This window comes from Ornithodoros turicata, chromosome 3, assembly GCF_037126465.1.
Source record: "Ornithodoros turicata isolate Travis chromosome 3, ASM3712646v1, whole genome shotgun sequence".
NCBI classification, from domain to species: domain Eukaryota; kingdom Metazoa; phylum Arthropoda; class Arachnida; order Ixodida; family Argasidae; genus Ornithodoros; species Ornithodoros turicata.
The window spans coordinates 24959788-24978341 of NC_088203.1; the positions used below are offsets into that span (position 1 = coordinate 24959788).

General features: G+C 45.6%; 1 protein-coding gene across 1 annotated transcript in view; it reads right to left on the reverse strand.

Moving 5' to 3' along the window:
- LOC135390066 (leucine-rich repeat neuronal protein 1-like) overlaps positions 1 to 10128 on the reverse strand; it is a 174340-nt gene extending 164212 nt beyond the window's left edge. The window contains exon 1 of the mRNA XM_064620076.1: positions 10016 to 10128. The gene's annotated coding sequence lies outside the window, so the exon portion shown is untranslated. The remainder of the gene's footprint in view (positions 1 to 10015) is intronic.
- Positions 10129 to 18554: the final 8426 nt, after the last annotated feature.

The window sequence follows — 18554 nt, forward strand, 5'->3', positions numbered from 1 at the left end:
AAGATATCGAATTCTGCTTCAAAACACTTTTCAGTGAAAGAGTTTTTCCATGGCTTTTAAACTCTTTTTTGAAGAAAGCATTAGAAAGATTCGAGATTCGTAAGATTTGTGGATTCGCAGAACCTTCCTTGCATTCGGATTCGGATTCGGGTTCGAAAAATTCTGGGTTCGCCCCATCTCTACTTTATTGTCATGCAATAGGAACAGAACCATGAATAAGAACAGGTCATGCGGGAACCCAGATGCCAGTGGGCGTTCCTTTCCTTCGTTCGGGCGTTCCTTCCCTGATCTACAAAAATGAGTGCGAAAAGATTCCATCCATTGTGATGCAGTGAGAATTCCAATTCGCAAGCTTGGCGTCAGTATGCTAACCACTGAACTGTCGTGAAGACGATGTACCCTACGATGCAGAACGACTTTGGAGTCGGTCCAGGACGAATATCAACCCCCCTGTGCCCGGCCCACTCGTTCGCCCCTACATCTGTCCACGTCTGTACGCCGCTCAAAGCCAGAGTTGATTCGCAGCGCTAACAGGGAATTCTTTAAAAACGCCTATGGAAAGCGCATAACCGTCACAAAACGGTGTGCAACTCTCGTTTTCAACAAACCAAGGAAATGTTACCGTTCTAACGGAAAGGTCGGAACGCAACGAAAAAAAAAAAACGGACCTAAAGGCCAATTTTCACTTGGCGACGCCCGACGCTACGTCGTGAACGGGCGGCGGAAGTAAGACGAACATTTCCGCCACCCCGTCAAGGCGCATGATTTTCTTGTTCCCACCACAGTGCCATTCCGTCATCCAAGAGGCGTGGCCTTTCTCTGTCATCTTATTGGTCGACATTGTATCCTTCTCGCCATCTCTCGCAGACGTCGTGAAAAAGACCGGCATGGCAATTTTTTTTTTTTTTGTCTCGACGTCACTCCTCTCCCAACGCCGGAAATGCGCGTCTACTTCCGCCGCCAGCTCACGACGTCGCGTCGGGCGTCACCAAGTGAGAGCTGGCCCTAACCAACTATCACTCCGGATGACGTCGTTCTCCGCTAAAAATGGGAGGCGCACACCCTTTTGTTACGCTTAAGGCCTGCTCCGATGATATAGCGATTTGCTATACAGCGCTAGAAAATAGCGCGATATTTTCCTCCTCGCAGTGTCCCAAATCGCTAAAAATCAGTGCTTGCCGGAGTTGAGCTTGTGTCAACTCTTCCAGCGCTAATACTAGCACTACATTCGTGTGGCCAAGGAGAAGGCCCTTCAGCGATGACGTCGCGGAAGTCGTGTAGTTGTTTTGCTTCCGCATTTCACGGCATGGCCACCGTATTGGAAGCGGCGAGTCTGTTATCCAAAATGTTCGGTAATTTTTCGTTCAGTCAGTTCATGGAACTTGTTCGTTCGCATGCTGTCAAACTCCGGAGGCGCCGCGATGGGAGAGACCGGAAACGGCCACCGAACTTCGGTTAAATTATAGCGCTAGCGCCGCTTTGCAAACTGAACCGTGCGATAACAGTGAACTCTGTTTTTGCGCGCTCATTTGTAGCTATACTATCGCACTGCTACATGTCGGAACAGGCCTATATGCGGTTACGCCAATTATCACAGAAATGCGCACATCCAGCGTTTTCTTTTCTTTTTTGTTTGTTTGTTTGCACATCACCAATTAAGAATGATTATGTTTAGTGTCCGGCTTTCAGCGAGTTATGAGATGAAGGTGTGTTTTAAGAGTGTAGGACCACTTTTAGTGTTTGATGCTTCCGTTCTCTGCCCTTTGATTCTTGTTCCGACATTAGCAAGCGGTACTGGATGCCCGTGCGCGCTAGGCACTGTTTTGCGAGTCATTGTATTTGCATCGACAAAAAAAAAGGTCTGCTACCTAGAATAAGCACCAAACGACTTCATCAAACTGTGACAGTTCCATGACCCAACTTTTCAAAAATCGGTGGTCTAGACGGGAAAAATGTTGAAAATCAAGAAGAGGAAGGTTAAAGGAGCATGGAAATGATCGGAATAAAATATGACGGGAGAAGCAGAAATTACTATTCTGGGCCCTGTGATACATATTCGCACAAAAAGTTTGAGCGTAGCGCGCAATCCTGGCCCGAGAGGGAGCTTTGAATCTCGCGGCACAAATGCCCCCTCACTCGGCTGCCAGCCGCTGACGTCATATGGCCGCGCCGTCTTTTTCTTTCTTTTTTGCGATTTCTCCGGCGTCGCAGCGCTGGCAAGTCGACCGAGCAGGAAGCGTTGTTGTTGTTCATCGGACGTCGTGGAAAGGACAGGTGATGAACTGAACACCCTTTAGGCGACACGTCTGCTCTTCTTGACGAAACGTTTTATGGAGTTGGAGCCTAAGCTCCGCCAGCTTCGATTTCGCCACACGAATGTACCGGAGGCTGGTAAGTGATGCTGCTAAGTGCGAACGAACATTCGGATTGAAATATAGTGCTTCTTCTTGGTTACATATGCATAGTCATGAAGACGCGGCACAGCGACCAGTGTTTTTATTTGAAGGGGTCGTCGACCATCATGACTTCTCCGTGTTGTGGTCAACACTATGGGCTCTGAACCGCATGGACACTGGCATCTCCGAGGCGAAAGAGCGGACCGATTAATGCATATCTGTGTAACATTGCACTTGCCATATCTTACTGATAACAGGAGCGCGACACTTCAAGCACAACGACATGGATACCAAAATAAAGTCAGTAGAGTTCATCTGCTAGCGATCTGTGGGTAACCCCAAAACACATGGCCAAATATGCGTTTTCTTTTTTGAATGGTCATACGCAGCATACAAGAATGGCACATAGAATAAATCTCCAACTGACAGGAATGTATTTAGTCGTATCATGTATATGCTGCCCACGCAGGCACAATACTGTTCACTAAGTAACGACACCTCAGCACAATCGGAAAAGAAACCACCAACCGCATAGATCCACCTCAACCCTTGCCGTCACGGCAACACAAAGGCCTAGCCACACCTTTTACACTGCCCGCAGTCTTGTTTTATGCAAAACGCACGAGACAAATCATGTAAGAACGCAAGTGAATGTCAAACGCAAATAAATAGCAACAGCGTCTCAGTAGGTAAGTCGCCACGATTCCGGATCTAGCAGACGATTCTGGCGGGGAGCGGACGCTTCCGGCAGCCAATGAAGTGCTCGGCCGCCTGACGTCACCACGCGCCAGACTCGGCTTGGGGAAGACTGTCGCCGCGGAGCGCATCCTTGCAAACTAATTTTCTCAGGAAATTCGCGCTTTTCGAGGGAAATATTTTGCGCGACAGTTTATGAAGGTAGTATGTCCATATCAAGCGGTGAAAAATATTTGTTCAAAATGATTTCCATGCTTCTTTAATCACGAGAGGCACCCGAATTGAAAGTTCGGTTCGCAATGCCTGCTAGCATACGTAAGTGTCTTAGTGAATAAGGTTCCAAGGAAATGGACGAGTACATACGTGGATGGAATTCTAGCGCGTGTGTCCATCTGGTCACTCGTCCCTTCAAAAGCCTATTCGCTAAGAAATCCATATTTGCAGTCAGTTTAAGCGAATGCTTCCGCGCACGCCCACGTCTTTGCTCTCCGCTTCTGAACAAATTAGTTTCGAACGGATCACGGGCGGTACATTTAACATCTCGAATAGGGATGGAAAAGGGTCATTTGCATCCGAATTGAAAAGGAGGGAGCAAGTGAAATGGCACGCTCCCCTGTCATGACTGAGGCGCTCTCGCGGTTATCTCGCTTCGCAACCATATCGGCTATATTAAAGGGGTGGGCTATACTTTATCTGAATCAAGATAAACGCCAATTATGATTATTTGCATCGCTGTGACACAATATTCCAATGTTTAAAGTTTCTACAGCAACTTTTCCGAATTTTAACAGCAATTTTCGCCAATTTTATTGCAGCTGAGGCTTTGCGGCGCTGGCGGTGATTATGGTGAGCGTAGTGAAAACGAAATGACGTCACGGCGCCACGGCGCCCACGTGCTTACGACTACCAGTGTGAATGGTTGTAGCACTCGGTACTCTGACGTCAGAGCTTGCCGCGTAGGTATGTTTAAGTGTTTAGGTTTCTTCTTCGCCATGTATCATACGCAAAACAAGAGCTGCAATTCTGCAAGAGCTGCAAGAATAATTGTCCGAGAATTTGTCGTCCGTCCTCCTTGTTCCGTGTCTCTCGGTCCCTTATGATGAGTCTACACCAGCTTGCCTGCACCCTCTCCCTTCTTTCCATTTCCTCCGTTACTTTGGCGTGCATGACAGTGCGTGCATGTTGTAATGATTCATATCTATGTCTAACCTAACCGGATTAATATGATGCGCAATGTTATACGCTAAGTTTTTATGTTGCCGCTTGGTTTTTGGAACCTTGTAAAAAAATCACGATTTTTACGATTACAAAATCGTATGTAATCGTAATTTAAAATTACGATTACAACGTTCTCGCCCCGATTTGTTGAAAACGGAGGCGTACGCCTTTTTTGTGACAATTATGAACAACATAAGTGTCACAAAAAAGGTGTACGCCTCCCGTTTTCAACAAATCAGGGGCGAGAACGTTGTCATTCGGGATGATGGTTGGCTAGGAGCGTGCTATGCGGTGAAGTTCATTTTTAAGAGTGTAACGCACCGCGACGCAGGAGAAATAGATAAGAAACAGACAAAAATAATTACATGTGTTGTTCTACTGAAAACACTAGCCAAGAGAATCTGTACAGCGCAGCATCTGTCTTGTTTGGATGATAAATTGGCGGAATTGCCACTTTCAATGTTGCTGAATTTTGCTGAATGTCCCTGGTACGGTCTAAGGATGGCAGTTACGTTGATGTGGCTTATGTGTTGTATTTGTCTTATATGTTGATGCAACCTCTGCAGTTCTGATTCTTAGGTGTGGATTGGGTACTGGGGGGTAGGGATTAGTCCAGGGATGTATTGTCCTTGCATCGACTCAATTGAATTTGTCCTTTGTGTATGTGAATCTCATTGCACGGGCTGTGTAATGAATAGTTTTACGATATACACTCTTAAAAATGAACTTCACCGCATAGCACGCTCTTAGCCAACCTTTATCTCGAATGATATCGCTATGTGCCGTGATTTGTTCAAAGTGGTAGGCGTACGCCTTTTCTGTGACACTTATGCGGTTCATAATTGTCACAAAAATGGCGTACGCCTCCCGTTTTCAACAAATCAGGGCAGATAACGATATCATTCGAGATGATGGTTGGCTAGGAGCGTGCTATGCGGTGAAGTTCATTTTTAAGAGTCTATGCACCAGTTAAGACAATGGATATTTTGCTGACGAAGGATCCAGGCATACTGATATTATTGAAACGATTTCCGCGAAAAATTGCGATGCACGATGCTGACAAAACGACATTGCTCTAGCAAGACAAACCTGAAATACCGTCCCAGCTGAAAGATGCTTTTCTGTCCATTTCCAAGTGCGAAAAAAAAAACTGCGTTCTCTGCTAAAAGCTTTTTGGGTGACAGCAAGGAAATCTAGCGACCTATAGTGTCAGTAGACAGACGCAAAAGCCTCTCTTGAAACTTCTCCGCCTAAAAGCTGTCGTGTTTCGTCTATTAGCTGACAGCTCCGGTTCCCATATTCTATATGTAGCAAGAACAAAAAAATGCTCGCTGATGTAACTTGTGCATATCTTGTGTTCGCATTCGATACATTAAGTAGTTTTTTATTTTTATTTTATTTTTTTCATTTGAAGTCCATTGTGCTCTACTGCTCTTTACTTCAGAGCTGAAACAATGACAGAGGGGTTTCGGGTTTCTTCCGCAGAGTCTTTGAAGAAGCGCGCATACGTATTTGCGTGCATATGTTCCCGAAGCGAATGGATAAGAACCAGCGTATTGATTTGAAGTTGCTGGAGTCATCGGTTTCATTTCGTTTATTTACCTTGAAGGCTTCAACTATAGGCAATCAATATATTAGAGGTGGCAGTAAGTCCATCACAGCATAGAAGACAAAAAAAACAAAAAAACAGAACGTTAAACAGCAGAAACGAAAAGAGGGATGCAGAGTAAGAGCTCTGAAATAAGGATTCAATGTTTGAACGACATATGCGAATGTCCTGTTGGGTAGTGATGGGCAAAGTGCCTCAAAATTGTACTGGAAGTAAACTACCTAGTCCCTAGCACCTGTTGTACTTGAAGTGCAGCACAAAGCACCATACTACAAATGTACTTAAAGTAAAGTACAAAGTCCTTTTCATGGTACTTTTAAGTACAAATTTAGATTGTATCGCTGGACGTTTCAACGCTAGGGACGTTGGACATTAGGGATAAAACGTGAGGTATTTATGTTTCAACTGTTATGTTTAGAAAGCTTTTAGATAGCATTTTGACCAGCTAGAAAACACGGATAGTTTACAACTGACTAATTAAAATGAACGAAAAGGTATGGTTTTGCGCTTGTATTGCCAACTGGGTGCTTGATTACTTGAAAGGAAGGTACCCAAGACAGGTACTTAAAGTACTGTTCAAAGCACAAAAAATGAAATGTGCTTTAAGCAAAGTACAAGTGCTCAGAAACGTACTTAAAGTAGTAGTTGAGTACTTAGTACTTCCAAATACTTCCTATCACTGCCCTGTTGGGGCCGTGAAACAATCCAACATCTCAACGTTTTGCCTATAAGTACGGGTGCTGACGGACACGGGCTGCGTTTGTCGCATTTGACTGCTGCGTTGACCGCGACTCTATGTGATTGTCACCGATGCTCTCTTGACTGTGACAACACCAGTGTCCCTGTGATACAGGCGTTTCAGTGGTTACCGCCTGCAGTCACAGCAAATGAATGTGGGGTAGCAGGTCCCCTTAACTGAAAACCAACTTCTCCGCGTATTTTAACGTTAGATATCCCCTACCTTCACCCCGGTTGGGAAAGTGCATGTAGTCTTGTAGTGGAAGGTTATACCTGCAATCTATCATATGCACTCTAAAAACAGAACTTCACCGCATAGCCCACTGCACACCAACCGTTGCCCCGAATGATAGGGTTATCGCTTGTGATTCGAAGAGAGAGTGGGGCGTACGCGTTCTTGTGGCAATTTGGATATATCAAAATTGCCATAAAAAGGCGTGCGCCTCCCTCTGTCTTCTAATCACAAGGGATAACCCTATCATTCGTGGCAATGGTTGGTGTACTTCCCTCTCCCACTTTCCTCTTTTTGGCTATAGTCGTGACGATGCCCACTTGAGTTCGGCCAACAACGACAAGCTACCTCGACCCCCCCCCCCCCCCCCCTCTGTCTTTAGTGTGTGGTCATGAGGCGAACAAATTAATCTTTCTGTCAGGCCTGGACATGGACGGATTTTGCGTGGATGAGAAAACGAGAGACGTTGACGAAAGGGCTCGCGGAAAACGCCACTGATAAAAATGTGAAGAACAAGGCTATAGTAGTAATGCTTGCGGAAGCACACTAAACTTGTTATGTTCTTGCTAATCGGCAAGGCCGGTAACGAAATATATTTTTAATTCTGAGATGCCATGGTATGTGGAATAATACTTAGTTGTCAAGCGGGGAAGCCCTGCTCAGGACAGATTTGAGTTTCAAACATGACTAGACAACTCGACGGAGACAGGGACAGAGGACCTACATGGACAGCGTTACTGTAACGCTGTCCGTGTATGGCTTCCGTCCTTGCCACCGCCGCGTTGCCTGATCACGTTTCAATGTACCGACCAACACGCTCTACATCTTCTCGCGCTTCTATCCATAGTCTGAGCTTGTCTTCTAGACATTTTTAAGACTGGTTTTGAATGATAGACTTGCCAGGAGAGGCGTTTAGTGGCGCCGGTGACGCTAACTACGAGTCACGTTTCAAAAAGCGTAAATTTCACACGATTTTGCTGTAACTCAACGTGAACCCCATTGGACAGCACAACTTCAAGATATTTGTATGTGGACACGTTTTAGGCTGGTTTGAAATCTTCAACGTAGCGATTAGTTGAGGGTCAAAACAAGGTCGGTGTCTGCGTAAAGAGTTGCCCGGATAGCATGCACTACACCGCCAGCACTAGTTTTTGTGAAGCGTTTTCTCATCTCATTATTATCTGAACTTGTATTTGTTAGCTCGCCTTATCGTATCGTTTTCGTTGCGCGCTTTCGAGAACTCACTACCGCTTTACACATCGTTACGATAACGTACGCAAAGAGCGGCACCCCAACACTAAATTACGAAAACAACGAGTCCCACTTATTTACCTAATGCTCACTGCGTGCACGATGCCGTGCCCCTGCCTAGGAACACATACACAGCACAAAACGAGGAGCTCGGCGCTGTTTCCTAAGCGCTGCATTGCTCATTGGAATGCATAAAAGAGAGAACGTGTCCTCGTGCGTCTCCTTCAAATCGATTTCCACGACTCGAGTGGGGCACGCAATGATTCTTCACGCTTGAGTGGAACGCATAAAGCAGCTTCTATAAGAACGATCACGAAAATATTCTCGAGTGGAAACTCGTGTTCCAATTTCTGGGCCAGCTGCGTATTGCGTTTCATTGGTTTAGTTTCTCGCTGGCGATGCGTTGTGTAAGACGTATCTTACGGGTATGAGAACGAAGGAATGTACGTTTACGTTGAAGCATGTGCAGACACTCGTAGCGCGCGGCCCTGCAAGGGGTTTCGTATTAAAGAGAATGAACGAATGGCAGACGACTCACGAATTGATAAACGACAAATATTCAATGTCACATAGATCGTCTATAAATGAGGTGATTTATTCGTGCTGCACGGTTTACTCGGGCTGAAAGTGGTGCACAAGAACTGGACACAGCCAGATTCATTGGTGCATAGATATTTGTAAAACTGCACTACGACGCGTGGAACAACAAATGCGCAAAGTCGACGTGTTTGGCACGTACTGTGGTACGTGTGACACGTACTTTGATGTGGGCAGTACTTGAAGTACTCGACACTTAAGTAGAACTTAAAGTACTTTTAGGGGTACTTTTACTTTGCTTCAAGTTATTCTGGGGAATACTACTTTCTACTTTACTTGAAGAACACTTTGCTGTACTTTCGGTTGAAGTGCTTGAATTATCCTTCTGTGAGTCCCGCAAGCTCGTTGCATGACAGCCAGCAACGCACCCGGTCCGCTACCGCAGGGTTCATTGTGGTCTTCACAGCACTACACCTCAGCCTATATTTTAGCCAGTTCGCATTCCTGCCGGAGTCGATGAATTCGCACACCTCAACGTGCTCTTCCGTTTTGCTTGTTCAAGCATATAGCGTCCGTGTGTGGTTTGTCCAAGAGGCTGCTTTTGAACGTGTATTAGTCTCCGTAAACAGCTAAATTGGTGTGTCATGAAAACTTGATACTTGAAGCACTTTTCCTAGTACTTTGCCCATCACTGGTGTTTGACCCCGAAAGATATCTTAAAATCAGTTAATTTTTTGCAACATTGATTTAACTGTCACGGAAAACACTGCACATCTTAATGTGCACCAAGACCGCGCATTTGTTTCAACGCCTCCATTGGCACGCACGCGATTTAACAGCCGACAACGGAAGCTTGGCTGTATGTACAAAGTAGAACCTAAGTGCCATTGTGGAGAGCCACTGCAAGAGGGAATGTCCATACCAAACGCACGTTACACGAACTCATGGCGTACATTTGAACAAACAGCCGCTTTAGCACGCTCTGCAGGAACGCTACTTATCCTCTTGGGTCACTGGGAATACCTCATCGTATACGTCATACGAGCGCATTACAACGCGAAGTTTTGATAACCACGCACCACGCCTAACCTTCCAAATGGACGCTAGTGAATGCTTGCATTGAGGCTGTACAGTTGCTGCGGCCTCAAGTCATTTACAAAACACCTGAAAACCGTACACTCATCATAATCTTTCCGTCTCTCACATCACCCCCATCGCTACCACGAACAACAATCGAACGACACCACCTTCAATCACCCTCAAAAGCTACCGCAGCGTCAGCAGGACTTATCGGACGCGTCACCTTACACCCCGTGCAAAGTCAAAGCATGGCCTCACCTGAAGTCACATGGCATCAGGAAGCTCCAAGGGAAGGGGAGCAGGTCCTGCTTTATCCACGGCACGACGACAGACTGTCTCAAACCCGGACGTCCAACAGCATAAAACGCGGCGTCAACTGCCTACCACCAACGCCGGGCACTTGAGGCGATCGATCTGCCTCTAGCGGGCTCTGCCACACACACAACTGCTGCGCGCACGCGCAGTACAGTTCTTAGTGCAAGTTCAAAAACAGTCTCGCAGCTGTGCTCCAGCTGAATGTCCCGGAACATGCAAGGAAGAGATGCAGAGCAGACATACTCCGGGAAAAAAAAGGAAGGAGAAGAACAAGCAGGGACTAAAGGGGAGTGTGATTTTTAGGGAAAAGAGGGGTCACAGCTCTTCTGTCGTACCTTCCTTCCTTCTTTCTCTGCTAGGATTTCGTGTTAAAAAGAAAGAGAGTGAGGACGTTGTGTTTGTTTCGAAGTTTCGTGTCGGCTGCATTCAGGGCGTTTCAGAAAGGACGCATGCATTAAAGGAACGAACAAAAGTTCTGGGAAAGAAAAGGTACAGAGCCAAAAAAAAAAAAAGAGGTCGGATGAAAAGAATACCGTACGGAGGAAGCGCGATTGGGAGCGCGTGGTGGTAATTAGTTTTTCTGTGTTCCAATTACGGCTTCTTTGTCTAAATGAGGGTTTCGTCGGGGAAAGAAAATTTCGTTCCTCAGTGCAAGAAGTGCTGGGTTCAATGGCGCGTTTAAATCGGTGGAGAGCATAGGGTATGCGAAAAGCAGAAGGTGAGAAATATGCGGGTGTAAGAAGTTCCTTTACTCGAGAACATAAATTAATCGCGTACGTGACGCTAAGACCTCGTTGCAAATTATTCATCTTTGGTAGAAGCGCGGAGCTTCACACAAGAACAATCATGGCTCAACGGGTAGCCTGTAATGTAATCTTTGGCCTCCTTATGAGTGTGATACCAGGGAGGGTTTTCAGGACATGCAAAAGGATTCGCGGACACAAACGTAAAGCGTGCTTCGCCTGCATTGCACCCATAGACGCAATGCATAAGAAACGTATTGGCGTAATTAACATTTTGGCGGAAAACGTCAACACTTTTCACTGGTGCCATACTGGATCCTGTGAGATCCATGTACAAGGAATTTTACTGAAAAAGCATTATCCGTATACCTGTGAAGACTTTTGTTCCCTCGGCGTTTGAAATCTTATGCTTTGTACTCAATGGAGCTGAAGTAGAATTCGCGCTCCATCGTGATTTCACAGTCTTATACGTCAAAACCTATACACATTAGTTAATTTGCCACTGCAGTTTCACAATTAGAGGGGCCATATTGTGGACCTAGTGTGAATGGCTTTGTTATGTAGCGAGCAAATTTTATTCCCGGGGGCATGAAAATGCGACTAAAATGTGAGACATCACACTTGAAGAGGGCTTAGCCTAGCGACACTGTCGCATGTAGGAAAGACGACTGTATGTTTGATCACGTGTAAATAGGAGGAGCAATGAAACTCGAAAGGGGGGGGGGAATTATCACAGTCCAGCGTGCATTTTCATCTGCTAACGAGCACCGAAAGACGGGTTTTCATAAACACATCTACACAATAAGCGTGTGCTCTCACTGCCAAAGAGACAATAATACACCTATAATAAGGCAACCGAAGCATGAGTTGCGTACTTAGCAACTGATAAAAAGGCTCCGACAGAGACATTTTCTAACGAAGAAGTAGTTGAGAGAGAAAAACGTTGTCCGATAACCATGCTAACAGTTAACGGCTACATTACACTTCTCGTAGAATTTTGTGGCATCGATTAGATACAATCTTGCATCCAGGTCAAATTAAAACATATTTCATGTTTTAATGCAAGTTTGAACATGAGACAATTGGTAATCCAGAACAGGTAATCCAGAAGATGTGGGTACGAGTCGTACAGCAGTCTAACCTTTTCAGTGACTTCCATCTTTCATCATGAAGTTTGCAAGCTTGCTCGCTCGCTTTTCGGCCCGCCGCTGGCCCGCGTTTTTGCGCCGCGAACGCGAAACGCGCTCAAAAAACACTCCAGCTTTATCGTTGTAGGAATCGTGACAGGACTCGGGGGCCGGCACATAGGACAAAGTGGGGCTACTTGAAGACGGGAGCAAGTTGAGGACAGTTTGGGTTTTTCGCGTGGCATTTTCTTAGCAATATTTTTGCTTGTCTCTGACCCCAGGAAGCACAGCCTTTATCTGGGCTTTGAAGTAACGTGTTGACGTTCTGCACGTGGCTTTTTAGAAATACGTGAGACGCTGTTTTTTAGATGTGGTTGAGGAGAGAGGGGCCTTTTTTTTTGTCCCATCTGTAATTTCCGGAGCATTGACTTCCAATTTGCTCATTTCTGCTCCTTTGCAATTAAAATATGACCTCACCCTTATGATGCTGTGTCACTGCCCTGTGTTTCCATATGCACTACTCGTGACTGCGGCTGGCCCAAACAAAAGACACAATTTAAACCCGGCATTCATTTTTTGACGTCCTCAACTTACCCACAGGGTAGGGTAAGTTGATGAAAATATGAACGCTGTCATTTTTGGCTCGTACGAAATAAATATCTGGTTTATCACCACAGTAATTCGTGCATCAGTTCACAGAGGTGTGGGGATTCAGTTAACGAATTATGGTACAATTTATGCGATTATTCTGACTGCTGTTAACAAAATAGCTCAACTGTCTTCAACATAGACCACCTTACCCTATCAGCCGCTGCATACTGGAAGCCAGCACCCGCAAGCTCACGAAGCCTGGCAAGAAGGGCAGCATCTTGTCACCCTCCACTCTCTTCTCTGCCTGCTCACCCTTCCTGTGTACCCGGAATCGGTGCCGGAAACGGTCTCCCAGGCAAACAGCGCAAAGGCCGATCGAGTGTCGGCCCAGTTCACTACCAAGTCGGCAAAAGGCGCATTTTCTCGCCCACCTGCTCGACCAATATGCTGCCACGTCGACCATGCAGATCGTTTCGTAATAATAGCACACCTCAGCAGTCTGAAAAGAATAACTATTAAGAAAAAGAAGCTTGGGGGTCCTGGATTCTGTTATACATGAATATGTTCCAGCTTTCTGTTGTTCTTTTCCCAGCTCCGAGAAAAATACTTTCAAAATTTTGAAGTCTTACGCGACACCGCGCTTCGGTGTATCTGATCCGCCACCCCGCTATATTTTCCAATATATTTCGAACGAACGAAGAGATCACTTCTTTCCGTGCGCGTCTGTGCTGCTGTCGGGAGGTATCTCGAAAGTTCAGGCGCGCTTTTTTGTAACAAAAAAAAAAAGAAGAGCAAAGGATCTAAAAAATGGTTAGGAGGTTCATACTCACAGATAACAGAATCCAAGACCCTGGTCCCCCTCCACAACTCCGCCATTGACAGTTTTGCTCTGGTCCCCGCACTTAAAGGGACTGTCGCATCCGGAACCGTGGTTACGAATCCAATACCAATGTGTTCGGTACACTACCACGAGCTATTTGCCAAATTTTTACCTTCCAAAACGGACCGGGTGATGAGGAATCGAATTTAAAAGATCCGGTTTCGTTTTGATCCTCGAAAGCGCCAGCGCCAACAACATCGCGTGACGCAAGGTGGAATCTGGCTAATCCGCGGTGAAGGACGCTGTCGTCTGCCGCCAAGTCTGGGGCTGCTTTGTTTTTTTCCAGCACGTCGCCCCTATTCACATGTGACACTTTCTAGTGACGCGGATACTATCTCTACGCTTGCAGCATTCGCGTGAGATGTCGTTTGGAAACCGACGCAGCGTTCCTGACTCCAGGAAAACTTCCTTCGAAAACCTCGATGTTTTATTTCGCACGCCGAGGATACAGCTACAGCCAGACCCCAGACGAAGCGAACGTTGGAAGCAGCTACATCACTAGCGGGTATTCATGCTGTCCGTGTATTCTCCTCGCATTTCACCGATAATGTGTACCTGGATGAGAACATCATGCAAGTGCAAATTGGATTGACACAAAAAAAGAACGAATTGAAACTTGACGCCGTTCCGACAGTGTTCCACGAACAAAGCCAGCCAGCAACTTCGACAGTAAGTCACAATGTCTATGTAGTTTCCCAATCGGATCTGTCACTCTTGCGCGTAACTTAGCAGCAAAAGACGAAATCGGTACAACGTAAGGTATCCCCTAACCTATGATTAATAACTAGATAAATAAAATACAATAAACAAGTAAAAGAACATGATGTCATTCATATGAACGTGATTGGCTTTTCTCGTTGTCGGACGCGTTATCATGAAACTTTCCCTGTTACTGAACCTGTGACTTTTGTGGAATGTGGTAGACATGATTGGGATTCATATAGGTACTTATCCGGTTCCTGGGGAGCACAGACGCCGCACAAACACTTTGGTTGTTTCCTGCGTCGTAGTGTGAATGCCACGGGATTAAGTATTGAACACTCCGATCATGCACGTACCTAAAGCAGTGGTCCTGAGGCTCGTTCTGTTGCGCTAACGCAGCTGCGGCACGTACATCACCACCGACTTGCAGAAGAAGCGGATCCGTCGAACATGGGCCGTCATCAAACATGTATATTCGTAACGGGAGCTATTACTAAAGGCACAACAACTAAACAACTAAATGCTGGTAGGGAAATTACTAAAGGCATTTGAACAGCACGATTCGCCACTTCCGCGTTCCGAGTCCTCCATCTCCGTATGTGCCTTCGTCTCCCTGACCTTGCTCATGCAAGCTGCAAGCCGCGGGGACTCCTCTGGCTCGCTGCGTTCTTATTGGTCAGATTCCTTGTGACGTTGCTAAAGATTCTCAGCAGGGAGTTCCGCTTGACGACCGCATCCGTCGTCTGCTGTAGCGCCGCTTACACACGAATTATGCAAAAAGTATTCCGTCGATCGGAATGGGACTTTCGGAGTCATGGCCAGTGAAGGACGAGGAATCTCATTTCACTGTGGTTTCGGAATCGATCTGTGGTCGATGCGACTGTCCCTTTAAAAGAATCACCGATTCATTTCAATGAACGAGTTAATTAATAAATGAAGAAACAAAAATAGACTGAGTGTCTCTCGACCCTTACAAACATTAAGCAGATAAACAAAATACAGAAGCCGACACTGAAGATTTTTGTTTAAGTTTAATTTGTACAAGCTTTCGCGTGGAGGTCCACGCTTACCTGAGGAAGCGTGGACCTCCACGCGAAAGCTTGTACCAATTAAACTTAAACAAAAATCTTCAGTGTCGGCTTCTGTATTTTGTTTATGTGATCTACAGGACTTGACTCCGCTCTTCGTATACGCAAACATTAAGCAGAGGAAGTGTGCAGAAATTGTGAAGTCCTGGGGATGATTTCACGGACATCCAAAAAACAACACTGAAGCTTGCTAAGTTTATTCTACACGAGCTTTCGAAGGGAGGGCCGCGCTTCTTCAGGTACAAAGATTACGCACTAGACGCAAAGGCAAACAGTACACATTAGGCCTCGTTCAAGTGCGATGCTCCACATTTTTTTTTTTTTTTAATGTGTTTACTGTGACTCCACATAAGACCAGGCAGGTTGGTACAGACTTGGTCTCAGATTTTGGTTCAAGAATTATATGTTGTTGGCCGATATTTCTAGGTGACCGATGATGTTCGTTCCAAGTCTCATTGTTCATACAATGCCGAGAGCAAAAATTAAGCGTGAAATCAGGTGGAATTCGCATTTATCGCACTTTTCGTGTCTCCGAGCTTTGGCAGAACTTTGGCAGCGTAGTCGCGACGCTCGGAAGAAACCATTGTGTTTTTTTTTTCTTGTTGTCCACATATAGACGACAATGGACAGAGTGTACAAGAATAATCTACGAAATTCCACCTTTATGTAAGAAAATGGCAAACTTGGCTGGACGTTCACTTTACCGCTGTATTCCGGACCATTCTGCGTAGCGTCTATTGAAAAGGAACTCATGCGCAATATATCATTTTGTGCGTCGTGAAATGTGCTTTCCATTTATATAAGTTTAATATTTGCAAGTGCAGCGTGTCATTCACTGCAGCCGCGCAAACATGGGAAAAGTCGGAAAGTAGGTCATACATTCGAGCCAATTTCTAAAGAGCCACATCATTTATCGCCTTGATACTTTTCTCGTGACTGTATGGAGGCTTGCGGTTGCAAAGTATGCAAAAACATGTAGCATTATTTGCGTGGCATCGATGTTACAAGGCTCCAAAGTGAGCCTTCCGGCCACATTATGCATGTGGGGGGCAGGGCTGGCAACCGGAGCTGAAACCGATCCGAAAACCGCTAAAAGCCGATATTTTTCACCAAACCAGAACTGAACCGAACAAAAATTGTGGTTCAGGAGACGGTTCAGGTGGGATGCTTGCTTCAGCAAGCCAGCAACGCAGTGTTTGTCTTATAAACCATGTAGTGGCGGTCCAACTGTTCCACCACGTTTTGAAAATCTTATATTGGGAAAAAAAAACAAGCGCATTCATTCCACAAATTCACGATCCCAAAATGTGCGTAAACGGGGGGGGGGGGGCATGTTTAATGCTCATAGGAAAAAAAAGAAGGGAAAGGTTAGCTTTGATGTAGGCTTGCTATTCCAAAACCAAACAGAAACAAACAAAAGGAAGCTAACGAAGAAGAGGGTTCAGTGTGGGAATAATTTCCTTTCAGTGTACCATAGGTTCCCTGGTGCTGCTCGAAGGTAGGTAGAGGCTGGAAGTTTTTGCTTCCTTGCTTTGCATCTCTTTTTTTTTTTCTTGCGTTTTGGGACACCTTCCGCGAAGCACTTGCCCTTCACCAACCAAAGTATGAATCTTGTACATACAAAGTACTGTCTCATTCGGGACCAGCTCATTCATGGCAGTGTGTAGTAACAAATAGCAACTTGCTTGATTCATTCTAAATTTGGAGCATGCATAAAGGCGAGAGCCACTCTGCGAAGTTCCCTGTCTTTAGTTCTACCTTCTTTGTCTCCCGTATTTGCTTCTTTGTCAACGGGTATTTTTGCTAACTTGTTGTCGTAACTGTAGTGTTCCGTGTAATCGCAAAATTCGCTTCTGAGCTCTCTTCCAAGCAGAACACAACATATTTCACTCCGCGAGGTATTTGCGGTCCTGCAGCTTATATGGTGGTGCTGTCTAAGCGCACTGATAGCTTTCACGCTGTACTACACTTGTCAGCCAAATTTCTTCTTGCGGAGTGCTATGAAATCACGCTGATAGAAAGTAATGTTCTGTGTACTTAACATGGTCTAAGCTACTTATGAATTGTAACGTTAGGAAATTAAAATATTTAGCATCGGTGAACCGGTTACTTTTACATATACTTGAACATATACTTTTTCTACTCTACAGCACCGAACCTGCACAGAGCCGATATACATGAACGGTACCGATCCCGTGTGGCGGGTATAACCACTGGTGCTCTTATCGTGCGGCCACTCCATATTGCATATCCATATCATACATGGTAGGGAAAATATAGCTAAAACCATGAGTGTGCTTACTATAGGAGAATGGGTTAAAGGGATTTAAGCGAATGGCTTAGACGGAGATATGACTATAAGGCCCGTAAGCAGGAAACCTTTGCTGTAAGGATGGAGGTCACCTGATGAATGAAGAAGCGTATATGGTCGTTTGATGTCTTTCCATCCATGAAAAGACCTGCAAGACCTGCTTCAAGTGTCCTATAATATATCTTAAATGTGATAAAAACATCAAAGTAAAAAACCAGGGGTGTTGGTGTTGATCTTGCATGGCGAACTAGCACTGGGAACGGGATAAAGAGAAGATAAAAACACTTATCACCGATACACATATAGACTACCAATACACCGATATGCAGACTACGCGTGGCGCAACCACCAAAAGAACGCAATGCTTACAAATAACATCCTAGCTTGCAATAATACCATGGAACCTGGTAACCGAAGACCATCTATAAGGTCCCGGACCTCGCCTTGCCAATATCTCAACATAGTGGCACTCAGCATCTGGGGAAGGGGTAATAAGTTCCCATGGGCCACTGCGTTTATGATGGTCGCTATCACCAGTAACACCCTCGCCTACTTCCGCTTATCATATTGGATTAGGAACCTACATGATACCTGGAAACATCACCACCACCACCGCTGGTCAAACGAGCATGAGTATCTCCGTAAAGTTATGTCGTGAACCCCAAGAGGGTAATAACCACCACATGCATAGTGTGGCCGGAAGTCTCACTTTATAGCCCTGTAACGCCGACGCCACGCAAATAATGCACCGTGTTTTAGCATATTCTGCAACCACAGGCCTTTGTGCAATCACGGAAAAAAAATCAGTGCGATAAGTGACGTCGCTTTTCGGAAATTGACTCGGATGTATGACCTAACTTCGGGTTTTCCCCATTTTTGCGCAGTTGCAGTGTGTGACCATAGCTCGGCGTTTCGGGCCTTCGAGCCCCATGCTGCTAGGAGCTCACGTGAAGGTCGACATGGCGTATCGGTGAGCTCCATCATGCCGCATACTAGCGTACTCACCAGGTGACATCACATTTGCTTTGTGTATCAGTGTG